We start from the raw sequence: 17,043 nt of genomic DNA on the forward strand, positions 1-17,043 counted from the left end.
TGTAATAAGCAAGCAAGATATCCAGAAGAGCTATAGAATAACACATATCGGTAATGTGCTAAAACTAGCAGTAAAATTATAGCTACCTAGCATTAAAACTAGAATGGGAGTGCACTTTGGTGGTGATTTCAAGCAGCACAATATTAATGTGTTTTTCTTTTGCCATTATATCCTAAATAATCCATTACTAATACTCGAATGTTCACAAAGTTTTGAAAGAAAACAATGAACGTGGCTACATATTAAACATTCAACTGTAATAAAGGAGTTCTGTAAGTTACCTGATGACAAAAAAAATTCAAAAAGAAAGTTATGTGTGTGGGGAGGGGAGGGGAGGGGGAGCGAGAGATATGGATATGAATGGCAGGAAGTGTAAGTAAAGAATCAGAGTCTGTTTTATCCAGAGGGCAAGTATTGAGATTATAACTACCTCAGGTGTTCTGCTGGTAGTTAATGGGGGTTAATAGTCAAAGAGAATTAGTACTAAAAATGTAAATGGACAACCAGGCAGGGGGTTTCAGGAAGATACAGCAGAAAGAAATTTTCCCCAAAATTCTGTCCCCTGGGAAAATGATGCCAACTATGACACCCATTGGCAAATATTACACCCATCTTCAAAGGCAGCTAGGATTATCTGTAAAGTTATAGGCCAGTTAGTTTAACTTGAGCATGAAACTAAAAAGCACCTGGAGGAACAGAAGTTACTCAGAATCTAAAAGACATGTCTGGTTAACTGCATTGAATGAATTGGGGGAAAACTAGATTGAAGGAAATGCAGTGAAAGTAATTTCTTATGGATTTCCAAAACCATTTGATCAGCTGAAATCTGGAACATGCAAGGCTGAAAAACTGCAAGGCTAATAGAAAACCTTTTGGCCGGTCATGATGTTACAAGGGATTTTCCCCATGTATCTCCACTAGAGTTACTCATTTACAGTATGTGGACATAATTTGAAGAAAAACAATTTGCCAAAGGCACTGGTGTGATGGGAGGAGGGTAGTGTGATAAACACTACATAGAGGTGGGGCTTGTTAAAAAAATAAGCACAAAATATATCTGAGATTACAATATAGAAAGCAAGTGTGCCCTAACTAGTAAGATTTGAAATAGAGAAGAGCATCATATTTCAAATGTCATTCCTGTGCCTCTTTTGTAAAGTCCAGCTTCAGATCTCCACAATGCTCCTGGGAAAACCAATGTTCTTGTTATTTTTTCCTTTGTCCCAGAATTTCTTGGGAGCAGTGAGCCAGGTGGTTTTGCCATTCTCCTACTCACCACATCCGCACATCTTCTAGCAGGAATGTTTTGACAAAACCTGCTTCACCCTGATCAGCCATTTGCAGGGCCTTCCAATAGCAAACACCACCCACTGAAGTGCTTTGACAGCAGCTAAATCAAACCTACAGGCTTACAGGATTACCAAACCTCAAAGTTGTTTGAATCTTTGTGAATGTCTCCAATGAAAAGGTTAAAATCCCTTAATGATGATGAAAATAAATAGAAGGGTTGATTTTATAGATCCACTTACAAAATTTGATATAGAATTCCTTAAGCTAATCTAACTAAATAAATACTATCGAAACCAAGTTTAAGACTTCGGTTACAACCGTGTCAGAAATGAAAACAGCAGCAAATTTATATAAAAAGATTAGGAATAGCAGGAGTAATCCATTTATCCCCTCCCGCTTGCTCCACCAATCAATAAGATCATGGTAGGTCTTTCACCTCAGAATCCTGTGCTCCTCCATGCCCATCTCCAGCACCACCTTCCCAAATAAACCCATATCCCTCAATGCTTTTGATTTCCAAAACTCACAGTCATCATTGTATGCTTTTAAACTCACGGACAGTTTGAGCCTGCAGATACCCAACCTCATTTACTGATGATACAAATCTGGGTTGCAGTGTAGCTATTGAGGAGGATGTAGAGGGACCCTTGGGGGTTAATAGACTGGCTGAAATTATGCAAGTGTAGCCGATCGCAGCGCTGCGGAAGAACGACGCGGAGGCAGAGAGAGCTGATCGCCAGAAACTTTACTTCAACCACACCAAAGCGCGCCAAAACACTCTACCCACAAGACCCTGCCACCGCGTGGGCCCCGACCACATCAGAACGTTCCCGGAAGGGCCACCCCCGGGAGATAGTTCAAGATGCACTTCCGCGCATGCGCCCGTGGCACCCGATGGCAGTTCGAGTTCTGCGTGTGCAGGCCACCACACCAACCAACTCCCCCCCCCCCCCCCCCCCCCCAGAAACGTCCATCGGGGAAGTGGAGCCACCAATCCGTGTGGCTTGCTGAGGTGGCCGGCCACACCGGCGGGGTGTGGGTACCCTCAATGGCTGCTCAATGTCCAGGTGCGCCGGTTTGAGGTGGTCCACTGTAAAAGTCTCTTCCCGGCCACCCACCTCCACGACACACATAGATCCGTCGCACCAGCTCACTTTGAAGGGTCCTTCAAACGGTTGCTGTAGAGGTGACTTGCGCAGGCCCCTGCAAATAAAAACATACTCACAGTCCCGGAGGTCTTTAGGGGTGAAGGCTAGCGTGGGACCATGCCTGGAGGTTGGGACCGGTGCCAGGGTCCCTACCTTGTCCCGCAGCCTCGTCAGCACCTCTGCCGGAGTTTCTTCCAGACCGCGGGCCCCTTGTACGAACTCGCCCGGGACTGTCAGGGGAGCACCGTAGACCAACTCTGCCGAGGAGGTGTCCAGGTGTTCCTTGGGGGCTGTGCGGATGCCCAGTAAAACCCAGGGAAGCTCGTCCGTCCAGTTGGGGCCCTTGAGGCGCGCCATCATGACCGACTTGAGGTGCCGGTGGAACCGCTTGACCAAACCCTTGGACTGGGGATGGTACACTGTGGTGTGATGCAGCTGGGTGCCCAGGAGCTGCGCCAGTGCTGTCCACAAACCAGATGTGAATTGCGCTCCCCTGTCGGAGGTGATGTCTGTAGGGACACCGAACCTGGCGACCCAGTTTGCAATGAGCGTCCTGGTGCAGGACTCAGTGGACATGTCTGCCAGCGGTACGGCTTCCGGCCATCTGGTGAACCTGTCTACCATGGTAAAGATATACCTGGCATCCCGGGAGACTGGCAGGGGGCCGACGATGTCCACGTGGATGTGTTGAAACCTCCTGTGCATAGGCTGGAACTGCTGGAGGGGAGCCTTCACGTGCTGCTGCTTTGGCGGTCTGGCAGTGTACGCAGGTCCTGGCCCAGTGTCCGACCTGCTTGCGCAAACCGTGCCACACAAATCTGTCCTCTACGAGCTTGATGGACGCCCAGATGGACGGATGGGCCAGGTCGTGCAGTGCGTCAAACACCCGGTGCCTCCATGCTGCTGGTACCACAGGCCAGGGTCTGCCAGTAGACACATCGCACAGGAGTCAAATCACTGCCGGGCCGATGGGAACGTCCTCCAACTGGAGTCCTGAAATGGCGGTGTGGTGCCGGGATCTCGGTGTCCAACTGTTGTGCTTCTGCCAGTGTTGTGCAATTGATGCCTGAGGACGATATGCCCGCTGAGTGGAGGCAGGGGCGAGACAGTGTGTCGGCGACGATGTTGTTCTTCCCCGCTATGTGGCGGGAGTCCGTGGTGAACTCTGAAATAAAGGACAGGTGCCTCTGCTGACGAGATGACCATGGATTCTCATATCTTGGCCAGTGCGAAGGTGAGGGGTTTGTGGTCCATATAGACGGCGAACTCCCTTCCCTCGAGGAAATACCAGAAATGCTGGACAGCCAGGTAGAACGCTAGCAACTCTCTGTTGAATGCGCTGTACTTCACCTCTGGTGGCCGTAGGTGCAGGCTGAAGAAAGCGAGTGGTCGCCACTGGCCCTTGACGAGCTGATCCAGGACTCCACCGACAGCCGTGTCAGAAGCATCAACGGTGAGTGCCGTGGGAACATCGACTCTCGGGTGTACTAGGAGGGTCGCCTTTGCCAGCGCCTCCTTGGCTTGCCCGAACGCCTCCGTGGACTTCGTGTCCCATGCCACCTCTTTGGCCTTGCTGGCCATCAGGCTGGACAAGGGTCTCATGATGAATGCCGCCACCGGCACGAACCGATGATAAAAGTTGACCATTCCTACGAAATCCTGCAGGCCCTTGACCGTGCGGGGCTTGGGGAACTGGCGGATGGCCTGGACGTTGTTTGGTAGGGGGACTGCGCCATGTTGGTTAACCCTGTGGCCCAAGAAGTCGGTCTCCATCAGCCCGAACTGGCACCGCTGAGTTGATTGCCAGTCTGTGGTCGCTTAGGCGTTGGCAGAGCTGGTACAAATGTGCCACGTGTTCTTGGCGTGAACTGCTGGCCACCAGGATATTGTCCAAGTAAATGAAAACGAAATCCAGGCCGCATCCCACCGAGTCCATGAGCCTTTGGAAAGTTTGGGCTGCATTCTTGAGATGGAAAGGCATCCTCAGGAATTCGAACAAGTTGAACGGGGTGATGAGGGCTGTCTTGGGCACGTCGTCGGGGTGCACTGGGATCTGATGGTATCCCCAGACCAGGTCGACCTTCGAGGACATGGTGCTCCGTGCAGGTTCGCCATGAAATCCTGGATGTGGGGCACTGGGTATCTGTCGGCAGTTATGGCGTCGTTGAGCCTCCTGTAGTCTCCGCAGAGCCTCCACCCTCCTGCGGATTTGGGCACCATGTGCAGCAGGGATGCCCACGGGTTGTCTGAGCAGCGGACGATTCCCATCTCCTCCATCTTACGGAACTCCTCCTTGGCAAGGTGGAGCTTGTCGGGTGGGAGCCTGCGAGCTCGGGCATGCAGCGGTGGTCCTTGCATGGGAATGTGGTGCTGCACGCCGTGCTTGGGGTCAGCCATGGAGAACTGCGGGTTGACTATGGAGGGGAATTCCGCCAACACCCTGGCGAATTTGTTACCCAAGAGGGTCACGGAGTCCAGGTGGAGGGCCGGTAGCTTGGCTTCTCCGAGTTGGAAAGTCTGGAATGTCTCAGCGTGGACCAAGCACCGGCCTTTTAGGTCAACCAGGAGGCAGTTGGCCCATTGGAAATCTGCCCCTAGTAATGGCTGCGACACCGCTGCCAATGTGAAAGTCCAAGTGAAACGGCTGGACCTGAAACGCAGTGGGATGGTTCGAGAGCCGTATGTTGGAATGCTGGTGCCGTTTGCGGCAGTGAGCTCGGGGCCTGGGACCGCGTTATGAGTGTCCATGTTCGAGGGGGGAAGTACACTGACTTCGGCCCCGGTGTCTACCAGGAAGCGCCGCCCGGAGTGTCAGTCCCAGAGGTAGAGGAGGCTGTCTCGGTGGCCAGCCGTCGTAGCCATTAGTGACAGCTGGCCCCGGCGTTTCCCGGGAAGGCACATGGCGGAGGGTAGTGGCGCGCGCCTGAACCCCATCTTCGGTGAAAGAAACACCATTGTTCTGAAGCTTCGTCCTTCTCCCCCGTGGGTCTCGACAGCTTCGATTGCGGGGCCTGGGCTTTGGGCCGCGCGGTCGTGGCTAGGCCGATGGAAGCTGCTCCACGTTGCTTGCTCTGCCAAAGGACATCTGCTTTGGCTGCGACCCCCCTTGGGTCGCTGAAATCCTCGCTCGTGAGGAGGAGGCGAATGTCCCCTGGCAGTTGTTCGAGGAACAACTGATCAAACAAGAGGCACGGCTTATGGCCGTCCACGAGCGCCAGCATATCGTTCATGAGCTCGGATGGCGTGCGGCCGCCCAGACTGTCCATGTGTAGGAGCCGCGCAGCTCGCTCGCAGCGGGAGAATCCAAAGGTATGGGTCAGGACCACCTTAATCTTAGTATACCTGTCCTCTGTTGGTGGCTGGCGTAGGAAGTCGATGATCCAGCCTGACATGTCCTGGTCGAGCGCGCTGACCACGTAAGTAGTACCACGTGATGTCGGATGTAATGTCTGTGATGTTGAACTGGACTTCAGCCTGCTCGAACCAAACGTGGGGCTGAGTGGCCCAGAAAGTCGGGAGCTTCAGAGCAACTGCGCTGTGTGAGTTGCTCGAACTCATGGCTGGTCGCTGAGTCGTCGGTTCCAGATGCCATCTGGAACGTCGGCGTCACCAATGTGTAGTCGATCGCGGCGCTACAGAAGAACAACGCGGAGGCAGAGAGGGCTGACTGCCAGAAACTTTACTTCAACCACACCAAAGTGCATCAAAAACACTCTACCCACAAGCCCCTGCCACTGCGTGGGCCCCGACCACGTCAGAACGTTCCCGGAAGGGCTGCCCCCGGGAGATAGTTCAAAACGCACTTCCGTGCAAGCGCCCGCGGCGCCCGATGGCAGTTCAAGTTCCACGTGCACAGGCCGCCACACAAGGTACATTCCCTACATAATGTTGAAAGCAGGAGGGGATGCCAAGATGCGTTTCCTGGTTACATCACCCTAGAGGTGTCTGAAATGTTTAATATGGAGAGAAGGAGAGGCAGGTCAGGCGGAAGGCAAGAACCAAGGGAATTCTGCCATGGTTCTTGGAGACAGTATAACAGTTAAAAAGTCAATTGCAGGAACTGAAGAAGTCAAATGCCTTCTGGAGGTCAAATGCCTCTTATGAACATATAAATTAGCAGGATTACATCTATAAACTTGTTCTGTTATTCAGTAAAACCTTGGCTGAAATAATTGTAACTTCAACACATTCCTTCCTTCTCCAGTAACCTTTTACCTCGCCCTTGCTTATCAAGAATCTATCACTATAAAAATATATTCAGAGACACTGCTTTCGCCTCTCTTTGAGGAAGTTCCAAAGACACATGATCCTCAGAGAAAAAAAATTGCACCTTGTCTCTGTCTTAGATAGACAGCACTAGTGCTAGATTTTCCCAAAAGAGGGAATATCCTCTCAAATCCACGTTCCTGATCCCTCGCAATCTTACATTTAAATCAAGGCACTGCTCACTCTTCTAAACTCCAGCAGTTACAAGCCTGGCCAATCCAATCTTTCCTCGCAAGACAACCCCCTTCCCATTCAGGTATTTGCCTAATAAACCTCTAAACTGCTTCCAAAAGAGTTACATCTTTTGTTGAATAAGGAAACAAGTTATGCACATAGTGGTCCAGATATAGTTTCACCAATTACCTTGCCACTTTTGTATTCAATTCCCCTAGCAAAAAGTGATAATAAAGCTGTGTTCCTAATTACTCACTATACCTGTATATGAGTCTTCTGTGAATCGTGCCCTAGGATATCCACCTGCCCCTACATCTCAGAGCTCTGCAAGCTCTCAACATTCAGATAATATGCCTTTTTAAATTTTTCCTGTCAGTGTGGACTATTTCACATTTTCTCACATTATATAATCTATGTCGAGTTTATTGTCATATGCACAAGAACACGGATGCACAGGTGCAATGAAAGACTTACCTGCAGCAGCATCACAGGCACATAGCATCAGATAAGCAGCATTCACAAGAAAAAACAAACTAAACATAAATTAAATACAATTTTTACAAGAAAGAACACAATTAGAACAAAAAACGTCCATTTATGTGCAAAGCGATCATAGTGTTGCTAAACTGTCAGTGATTTGCCAGATCCTTACCCAATCAACTTGCCAACCAGAAAACGCCATGTTTATGTTGTTTCCTGTTAGCCAACCCATCTTCTATGCTAATGTTATCTCTAACAGCATAAGCTTTTATTTTCTACAACAACCTTCGATGCAGCACCTTACTAAATGGCTTCTCGAAATCTTTGGAAAGCAGTGGCTGTACCTTTATCCAGAGTACACAAGGGTGAGAACTGATTTGGTTTCTGTTCAAGGAAGTGGGGACACTTCAGACAGCCACGTTTAGGGATTTTGGGCATGCAAAATAAGGTTTTGGAACTTTTGAAATAAGGTTTTGAAACTTTTGTCAGAGGTCAGTGGATCTTTTGAGGGCACATGCAGGACTAGACAAGGGTTAAAAGAGAGTCAAAATGGAAAGTAGCACGATCTATGGGGCAAGACCAGACTGAAACAATAGATCTAATGGAGCCAATCTGCCTGCAGATCTTGGGGACAAGGTAGTTGGCTGTGGATGCTTAGGGAACTAAGTTTTAGGCTGTAGAGTGAAGATCTTTAGGGGAGGTGATGTTCGTGACAGTCTGGGAAATGACGGTTTTGGTGATGGTGATATGGTTCAGAGGAAGATCAATTAAATCATTTTGCCACTCGACAGTTCTGGCTTTGCCTGCGTGACTAATGATGATTTCAGAGGTTACAAAATGGACATGGAATGAATTAGAATGAAAGACTGGCAGCTAATCAAACAATGGCTGGCCTGTAGTGAGGAGATTGTTTGAAAATGGGGTAGGTACGTTCCTAGAAGGGAGCGTGCAGGAATGGCAATTAAAGCCAGTTTGCATAGATGAAGAAAGAGAATGGCAAAGCAGAAAGTGGGCGTATCACAAATGCCAAGTTGATAAAGTGTGAGAAACAGGCCAGAGGGATACAAATAAAGGATGCAAACAGAGATTGAAAGGAGATAACCTGCTCAAATAAAAGGAAAACTGTGCGCCTTCTCTCGGCACATAAATCGCAAATGGGTCACTAAAAGGCAATTAGGGACCAAAAGAGACATTGGTGCATAGAGTCAGAAGGAACAGCGTAGCTGGTAAGTGAGCACTTTGTATCCATATTCATTAAGACGGATGAGTTGCTGCATCGACCAAAATCGATGAAAAGTAATATAAGAGTGGCTGTGCTTAATGTTGCTAAACCAACAGGTCCAAAGCCTAGCAATTTCTAGGGTAGGAACATGTTCGGCGCAGCTTTGTGAGCCGAAGGGCCTGAATTGTGCTGTAGTTTTTTTTCTATGTTCTATGTTCTAAATAGGATGCTTCCTGGGTTGCTGTTGGGTAGAAATTACAGAAAAATTGGTCATAATCTTCCAAAGTTCTTGGATAAAGATGTGGTGTCAAAGAACCGAATAACTCTGAAGTTGTATATCCTTATTCAAGATTATTCCAATGATTTGGTGGTGGGTTAGAAACTAGAATTCAAATCAAAATTAATGGTGACTTAGATAAATGTGGAACGTCAACACTGAATTGCTAAAAGGCAAATTGTTAGATTAACTTTATTTTTTGATGAAGTAGTATAAAAACTGATGATGGCAAGGTGATGGATATGAACACTTAAACAGAATTTGATAAAATGATACAAAATAGTATTGTCAGCAAAATTGAAGCCTGTGGAATAAAATGGGAAGTGACAGAAAGGCTTAAGGACAGAAAAGAACAGTGGTAAATGTTCAGACAGTTGGAAAGTACACAGTGGATTTTCTTCAAAGTCTGTACTGGGGTCATTGCTTTTTGTGACGTACATTAATAAGTTGGAACTGGGTGATGAAGGTACCATTTTAACACACACATCTACCTGACAGTGTGGAAGGTTGCCTGGTAACTACTGTTCACAAACAGCAGGACAAATCCAATCTACTAATTACCACCCAATTAATCTACGTCAAGAGTGCTATCAAGTAATACTAACTCACCAATGCCCAATTTAGACTTCACCAGGACCACTCAGCTCCACATCTCACCAAAGCCTTGGTCCAGGCATGGACTAAAGCACTGAATTCTACAAGTGACAGTGACTGCCCTTGACATCGAGTCAGCAGTTGACGAAATGTGGCCCTGGTAAAACCTGGTCAATGGGCAAAGAGGAAATACTCGCATGTTTAGAACCATACTTTGCATAAAAGAAAATGGTTGTGGATTTAGTTGATCAACCTAGTGTCAGGAAATTACTGTAGGAGCTCCTCATGGCTAGGTCCTATACCCAACCATCTTCAGCTGCTTCATCGATGACCTTTTCTCCATCAAGGTCAGAAGTGGGATGTCACTGATGGTTGCACTATGTTCAATTCCAGTGGCAGATTCTCAGCAATAAAGCAGTTCATGCCTACAGGCAGCAAGATGTAGATAACGTTTAGACATATAAGTGGCAAGTAACATATGCACTACCAAGGTGCTGGGCAATGACCAACAGGAGTCTAACCCACCTACCTTTGACATTTAATGACATTACCATTGCCGAGTTCTCCACTATCAATAATTAGGGGTCATTGTTGATCAGTAATTCAACTGGACCAGTCACATAAAAAGTAGGTTAGAGGCTGAGTACCCTGCAGTGAGTGATTCACCTCCTGACATCCCAAAGCCTTTCCACCACCTACAAGGAACAAGTCAGGGGTGTGATAGAATACCCTTCACTTGCCTGGATTAGGGCAGCACCAACACAACTCTCAAAAAACTTGACACCTTCCAGGACAAATCAACCCACTTGATTTGAACCCCATGAACAACACCAAACATTCATTCCCTCCATCATTTCACACTGGCTGCAATGCACATGATCTACAAAATTCACTGCAGTTGCCTACCCTGGCTATTCTGACAGTTGCTCCCAAGCCTACGATCTCTACCACCAAGCAGGCCAAGGGCAGCAGGTAGACAGGAACACTACCAGCTCCAAACCTCACAGCATCCTGACTTGGAAATATATTGCCTGACCTTCATGGTCACTGGAGCAAAATCCTAGAATTCCTCAAAGCAGCAGGACTGTGGGAGTACCTTCATTAGCTCACCACCACCTTCTCAAGAACAATTAGAGATGTTCAATAAATGTGGCCTTGTCAGTGACACCCAGATCCTGAAAATGAACAAATAAAATATCAAGATTTGCAAACCCCTAGGAATTGGAACAGCAATATCAGTGGGGAGATATTTGACCTCAATGTCTTGAATAATGGGCAGGTGTATGACAGTTTGCTTATAAACAGTGAAGGGTGAGGTGATTCATTTATATAGGAAAAACAAAGAGAGGTGACGTGATCTCAATGGCATAACTCCAAAGTGGTTACAGGAACAGAAAGACCTGAAAGTTTATTTGTACAAACCTTTGAAGGCAGTGGGACAAGTTGAGAAAGCAGTTAGTGCAATATGTGATCCTGGCTGATAGAGGCATGAGCTGAACCAATAAAACACTGGCTCAACCACCACTGGGACTCTGAGCTCTGAGGGCTGAAAGAGTCAAGGAAAAGGTGCTCCAGCAAATACCTGCATGGTTTGATGGGCCAACTATCTCCTCCTGTATTACAATGGTTTCATGATTAAGGAGAAGGAGAAAAGGAGACCACCTGATGCTAGATAATTTGGGTTAATCATCATCTTGAGATTGGAGAGAAGTTACAAATAGGTTACACCTGGTGTTGATTTTGACATCCCTTCTGCTTTTTATATATACCAATCCATTTAGCAAGTTAGCCTTCAGGGATTAATTACACTGAGGTATTGAAATGAAATCATTTCTTTTTTGCTACTCACACTTTGTCCTTAATTTTGCACAATTTAAATAGCTTAAAAGTAAATAGAAAAAGCTGGTGCATCTGCATCACCTTAGTCAGGAGGATGTCATTACAGAATGATTAATTTACGTAGGAATTTAATGAAATACATGCACATTAATACAGTCAATTTTCTGTAGTACTGCATAAATCAACCCAAATGCAGTATGGATAAGGCAGAGTTGGAGAGTGAGGAAATCAGGTCAAACAAAAAAAACTTGCATTCATATATTACATTTCATGACTTGAGCACATGTCATAGTGCTTTATGTGGCATTTTTAGATATTGTTGTTATGAAAGGAGCAGTCTACAAAGCTCCAAATAAAACCTAAGATGGAGTACAAGAGATTCTGTAAAACAATTTTTCAGAAAAACACACACATACACAAACAAAAAAAACTGGAGCTGGAGTGCCATCACTTACAAGTGAATACTGTTACGTGTGCAGTTTCTGTTATTACTATGGCCACAAGATCTGCGTATAAAATATTTAACATGGAGACTAATGACAATTTCAAACAATTCTTCAAATTATACCAGAGGTAGGGCACATAAACAATTAGATTTGAAGAGGGGTGGGGGAGAAATAAGATATCTTTATTAGTCACATGTACATCGAAACCCACAGTGAAATATATCTTTTGCATAGAGTGTTCTGGGGGCAGCCCGCAAGTGTCACCAGTCTTCTGGCACCAACAAAGCATGCCCACAACTTCTTTACCTGTACGTCTTTGGAATGTGGGAGGAAAGTGGAGCACCCGGAGGAAACCCAAACTCCTTACAGACAGTGGCTGGAATTGAACCCGGATCACTGGCACCGTAATAGCGTTACGCTAACCGCTACACTACCTGCTTCCTTATCTGCATTGGGGCTCTGCCTATCATAACTCAACCCTGGGTCACTCTCCCAATGGAATGGTTAACCATGTTTTATCTTCCATTCGTTGGATGCAGGCCAGCATTTATCATGCATCTGCAATTGAACTTGAGAAAGTGGAAACGAGCTGCCTCCTTGAACTGCTCCAGCCCACGTAGCAGTGTAGATAAGGAGTTTGTGGAAATATAAAAAAAAACTCCAGATGCTGGAAATCTAACACAAAAACAGAAAATGCTGAAAATACTAAGCGATTCAGGCCGCATCTGTGGGAAGAGAAACAGAGACAATGTTTCAGATTGGGGACCCTTCGTCAGAACTGAAATGGAGACAAAAGAAGTTTGTAAAGCTGTAGGGTGGGTGGGGAAGGGAGGATGTCTCTGATAGGGTAAAACTAGGATGACCAGGACAAGCTGTAAACAAGGCTATATGGTCAATGAGTGAATGGGAGCAGATAGACAGTGAGAACAAAGATAAAAGAACCTAGATAAGAGAATGTGGGAGTTGCAAAATGCAGAGCAGGAGGACAAGACCAGCAAGCCAAGTTGTGCATGTCCTCCACTCCCAGAGAGAGAGAAAAAAAAGGAAAACAAAAGCCGAGCTGTTATCCAGCACAAGACACACCTTTCCCTCTTCTCCCCTTTCAGCATTCTGCAGGGACCATTCCCTTTCTCAGTCCCTGGTCCACTCTTCCGTTCCCACCAATCACTCTGTCTTCTTACAGCACTTTGCAACCCCAGGCAAAGCAAGACTTGTCCTTTCACCTCTCCCCTTCCCGCCATCCAGGGACCCAAACAGTCTTTCCACGTGAAGCTGTGACTCACTTGCACTTGTTCCAATCTAGAGTACTCAATTTGGTTTTAACAATTGTGGTCTCCTCTACACTGGATTGGGTGACCACTTTACAGAACACCAGTGTTCAGTCTGAAGGGGCAACCCTGAGCTTCCCATCAGCTGCCACTTTAATTCTGCATCCCATTCTGACCTATCCACCTATGGCCTCCTGAGGCCCAACACAAGAACATAGAGTGGTACAGTGCAAGTACAGGCCCTTCAGCCCATCGTGTCTGCACCAACCTTGATGGCAATCTAAACTAATCCCATCTGTTGGCACATGGCCCATATCCCTCTATCCCTTGCCTGTTCATGTGTCTGTCTAAAAGCATCTTAAACATCACTAATGTATCAGCTTCCACCACCTCCCTTGGCAGCACGTTGCAGGCACCTATCACAGTCTGTAAAAACAAACTCGCCTCGCACATCTCCTTTAAACTTGTCCCCTATCACCTAAAAGCTATGCCCTCTCACACTTGACATTTCTGCCCTGGAGAGAAGGTTCTATCTACCTTATCTATGCCACTCATAATTTTATAGACTTCTCACATGTCACCCCTCAGCACCAGTCTTATCCTTAACCATAACTATTTTAAAACTTTCCTAATTATGATCACTGTTCCCAAAATACTCCCCCACTGAAACTTCGATCATCTGGCCAGGCTCATTCCCCAGTACAAGGTCTAGTACGGGCCCTTCTCTGATTGGACAATCAACACAAGGAACCCTGCTGGATACACCTAACAAATTCTACCTCATCTAAGCCGCTACTTCCTCCTCAATGACTTCACCTGCTGACATACTGTTTCAGTTCCCACCCACACCCACCACACTAGTTTAAGCACTCTCAAGTAGCACCAGCAAATGTCCCTGCAAGGTTACTGGTGCCCCTCCAGTTTAGGTGCAACCCATCCTTCTTGTACAGGTGCCACCTGCCCAGTGAGAGATCTCAATGATCTGGTATCTGAAGTCTTTCCTCCTACACCTGCTGTTTAGCAATGTATTCAGCTGTACTACCTTCCCATTTCTGGCCTCACTAGCACATAGCATGGGGAGTAATTCCAAGATTACATTCCAAGATGTCCTGCTTTTTAACTTTCTATCTAACTCCCAAAATTCCCTTGGCAGAACTTTATCTCTCTTCCTGCCTATGTCACTGATACAGATATAGAACCTTGACCTCTGGCTGGTCACACTATCAGGATGTCCTGTGCCTGCTCAGAGACATCCTTGAGCCTGGCAGCAGGAAGGCAACACACCGCCCTTCTTGCTCGTGGTCACAGAAGTGCCTATCTGTGCCCATGACTAACGAGTCTTGTATCACTAGTGCTTGCCTACACTTTGAGCCTCCCTGCTGTACAACAAAGCCAGTTGTGGTGCCACTGTCCCTTTCCCCTGAGAGGCCAAATCCAACAGTATACATCTAGAGGGGGAGGGGGGATAAAACACACCTACAGGGAACTCCTGCACCACTGCTGACTGAACCTTTGGTTTGACCACCTCCCTGAAACTCCCATCTGTTAACACTTTCTGCTTCCTGTATGCTCCTTGGTGAGTCCAACTGCAGTCTGAGAGGAGCTGCAGCTGGACACACTTCCTGCAAACATAGCCATCAGAGACACTTGACTTCTCCCTGATCTCCTGTATCTCACAGGAGGGGTATACCACTCCACTGACTGCCATTTCTACCCCTTAAGTTACTACTGGCTCAAAGAAAAAGGAAAGACCTTATCTTAACTTACAATACCTCATCACTGCTTAACGTCTCCTCGCTGAAGCCTCCCTTGTCAAAGCCTCTGTACTTCATCCTCAAGCACAGTACTTTCACCTCAAAATCAGCCCTTCTCAAAATATCCAATCCGCCGGAGCTTGCCTCCCTTTTATATGCTGGGCCTTACTCACTAGGCCTATCAGGAGCAAAATACTCAGTTCTCATCTGACTCAGCCTTTTCAAATTTCCTTCCCTAACGTGTTTGTTAGGCAGTCTTGAGGAACAGCACCTGATTTTCCATCTGGGCATGTTATATGCCCCTACACCTCCTCCCTCACCACCATTCAGGGCCCTAGACAGTCCTTCCAGGTGAGGCAGCGCTTCACCTTTGAATCCGAGGGTGTCAGTTATTGCATCTGGTCCCAGTGCGGCCTCCTCTACATCGGTGAGACCCGGCATAGATTGGGTGACCGCTTTGTCAAGCACCTTTGTTCTGTCTGCCACAAAAGCAAGGATCTCCCGGTGGCCATCCACTTCAATTCCACATCCCACTCCCACACCAACAGGTCTATCCATGGCCTCCTTTACTTGGTAGTCTCCAACCATACAGCCTTAACATCAATTTCTCTCATTTCCAGTCACCCCTTTTTTCTCTCATTTGTCTTCCCTTATTCCTGTGGCCCCCTTCCCCCTGCCCTCATGACCTGCCCACATGACCTGCCCACCCCTTCCCCCTGCCCTCATAACCTGCCCACCCCTTCCCCCTGCCCTCATGACCTGCCCATCCCTTCCCCCTGCCCTCATGACCTGCCCATCCCTTCCCCCTGCCCTCATGACCCATTTATTCTCCACCTCCTTCCCTTTATTCCATGGTCCACTGCCCTCTCCTACCAGATTCCTTCTTCTTCAGCTCTATCACCTCTCAGCTTCTTTCTTCTCCCCCTCCCTCCTACCTTCCCCTCTCACGTATCACCTGAACTCACCTATCATCTGCCTGAATGTACTCCTCCCCCTCCCCCGATCTTCTTATTTTGGCTTCTGCCCTCTTCCTTTCCAGTCCTGATGAAGGGTCTCAACTTGAAAGGTCGACTGTTTATCTCTCTCCATAGATGCTGCATGACCTGCTGAGTTCCTCCAGCATTTTGCGTGTGTTGTTACATATTCTGGATTTGATATTCAATTCTACAACTTCAGGTAACTTGATTTCTTGGTCTGCATCAGTATTCCATCTGTAATAATAGCTTAGCTTGTTTTTTTTAAGCTTCCTTTATTTCTCTCTCTGGGAGTGGAGGACATGGCCAGTTTGACTTGTCCTCCTGTTCTGCATTTCGCAACTCCTACGTTCTTTTGTCTCTGTTCTCACCGTTTAACTGCTCCTGTTCACTCATTAACCAGATAACCTTATTTATAGCTTATCCCCCATGGTCACCCTGGTTTTATCCTATCAGAGACATTCTCCTTCCTACAGATTTACAAACTTTTGTTTCCTTTTCAATTCTGATGAAGGGTTTCTGACCTGAAACGTTGACTGGTTCTCTTCCCACAGAGGAACGCCTGACCTGTTGAATACTTCCACTTTTCCTGCTTTTGTATTAGTTAAGAAGTTCCATGGACAATGAAAGAATGGAAATATATATCCATATTAAGAGTGTCTGACCAGTGGTGAACTTAGAAGATTGTGGTATCTATTATATTTGTCCCTTGTAGTACATAGGATATGCTTTCAAACATAGTAATGCTATTAAACTTCCGGAAGAAGTGGTTCAACTGCCTTGAAGATTACTGCCTGGGGCCTTGTATAGCTGAACGTTTCTTGCTACTTATTAGTCCAAAGCTGCTTGCGCAGAATGCACAGTTTGCTTCACTACCTGAGGTGTTGTGAATGGACCTGAACACTGTAGTCCTTGTCAGGGAGCTGACAGTATTGTAATTTACTGAAATGCCTCATTAAAGATACCACAGGAGCACAACAGTGTTTTTGGGATTGACAGTTTCTGCTAACAATCAGTACATTAAACTAAGAATTAATATCATGAAGAGTGAATTAAACTGACCACAGAAAGGTATCAGTGACAGTAAAGATTATAGAATTCAGTCTTGTTTTACCAAGTTTGTGTAAGTTACAAAGTTAAAGCAGTACGATAAGATAACATCACAAGGAAGCAAGACCTTTGAACTTTGAAGCTGATGCCATCTTCAACAGTATGACAAGGGGAAATCAATAGGCAAGTTTTGCTAGTCCAGAACAAAGCGTAGCATGCATTGGATTTAATAATAGACTATTATTTACTAAGAACTCAAGG

This window comes from Pristis pectinata, chromosome 3 (genome assembly GCF_009764475.1).
Source record: "Pristis pectinata isolate sPriPec2 chromosome 3, sPriPec2.1.pri, whole genome shotgun sequence".
Taxonomy (NCBI): Eukaryota; Metazoa; Chordata; class Chondrichthyes; order Rhinopristiformes; family Pristidae; genus Pristis; species Pristis pectinata.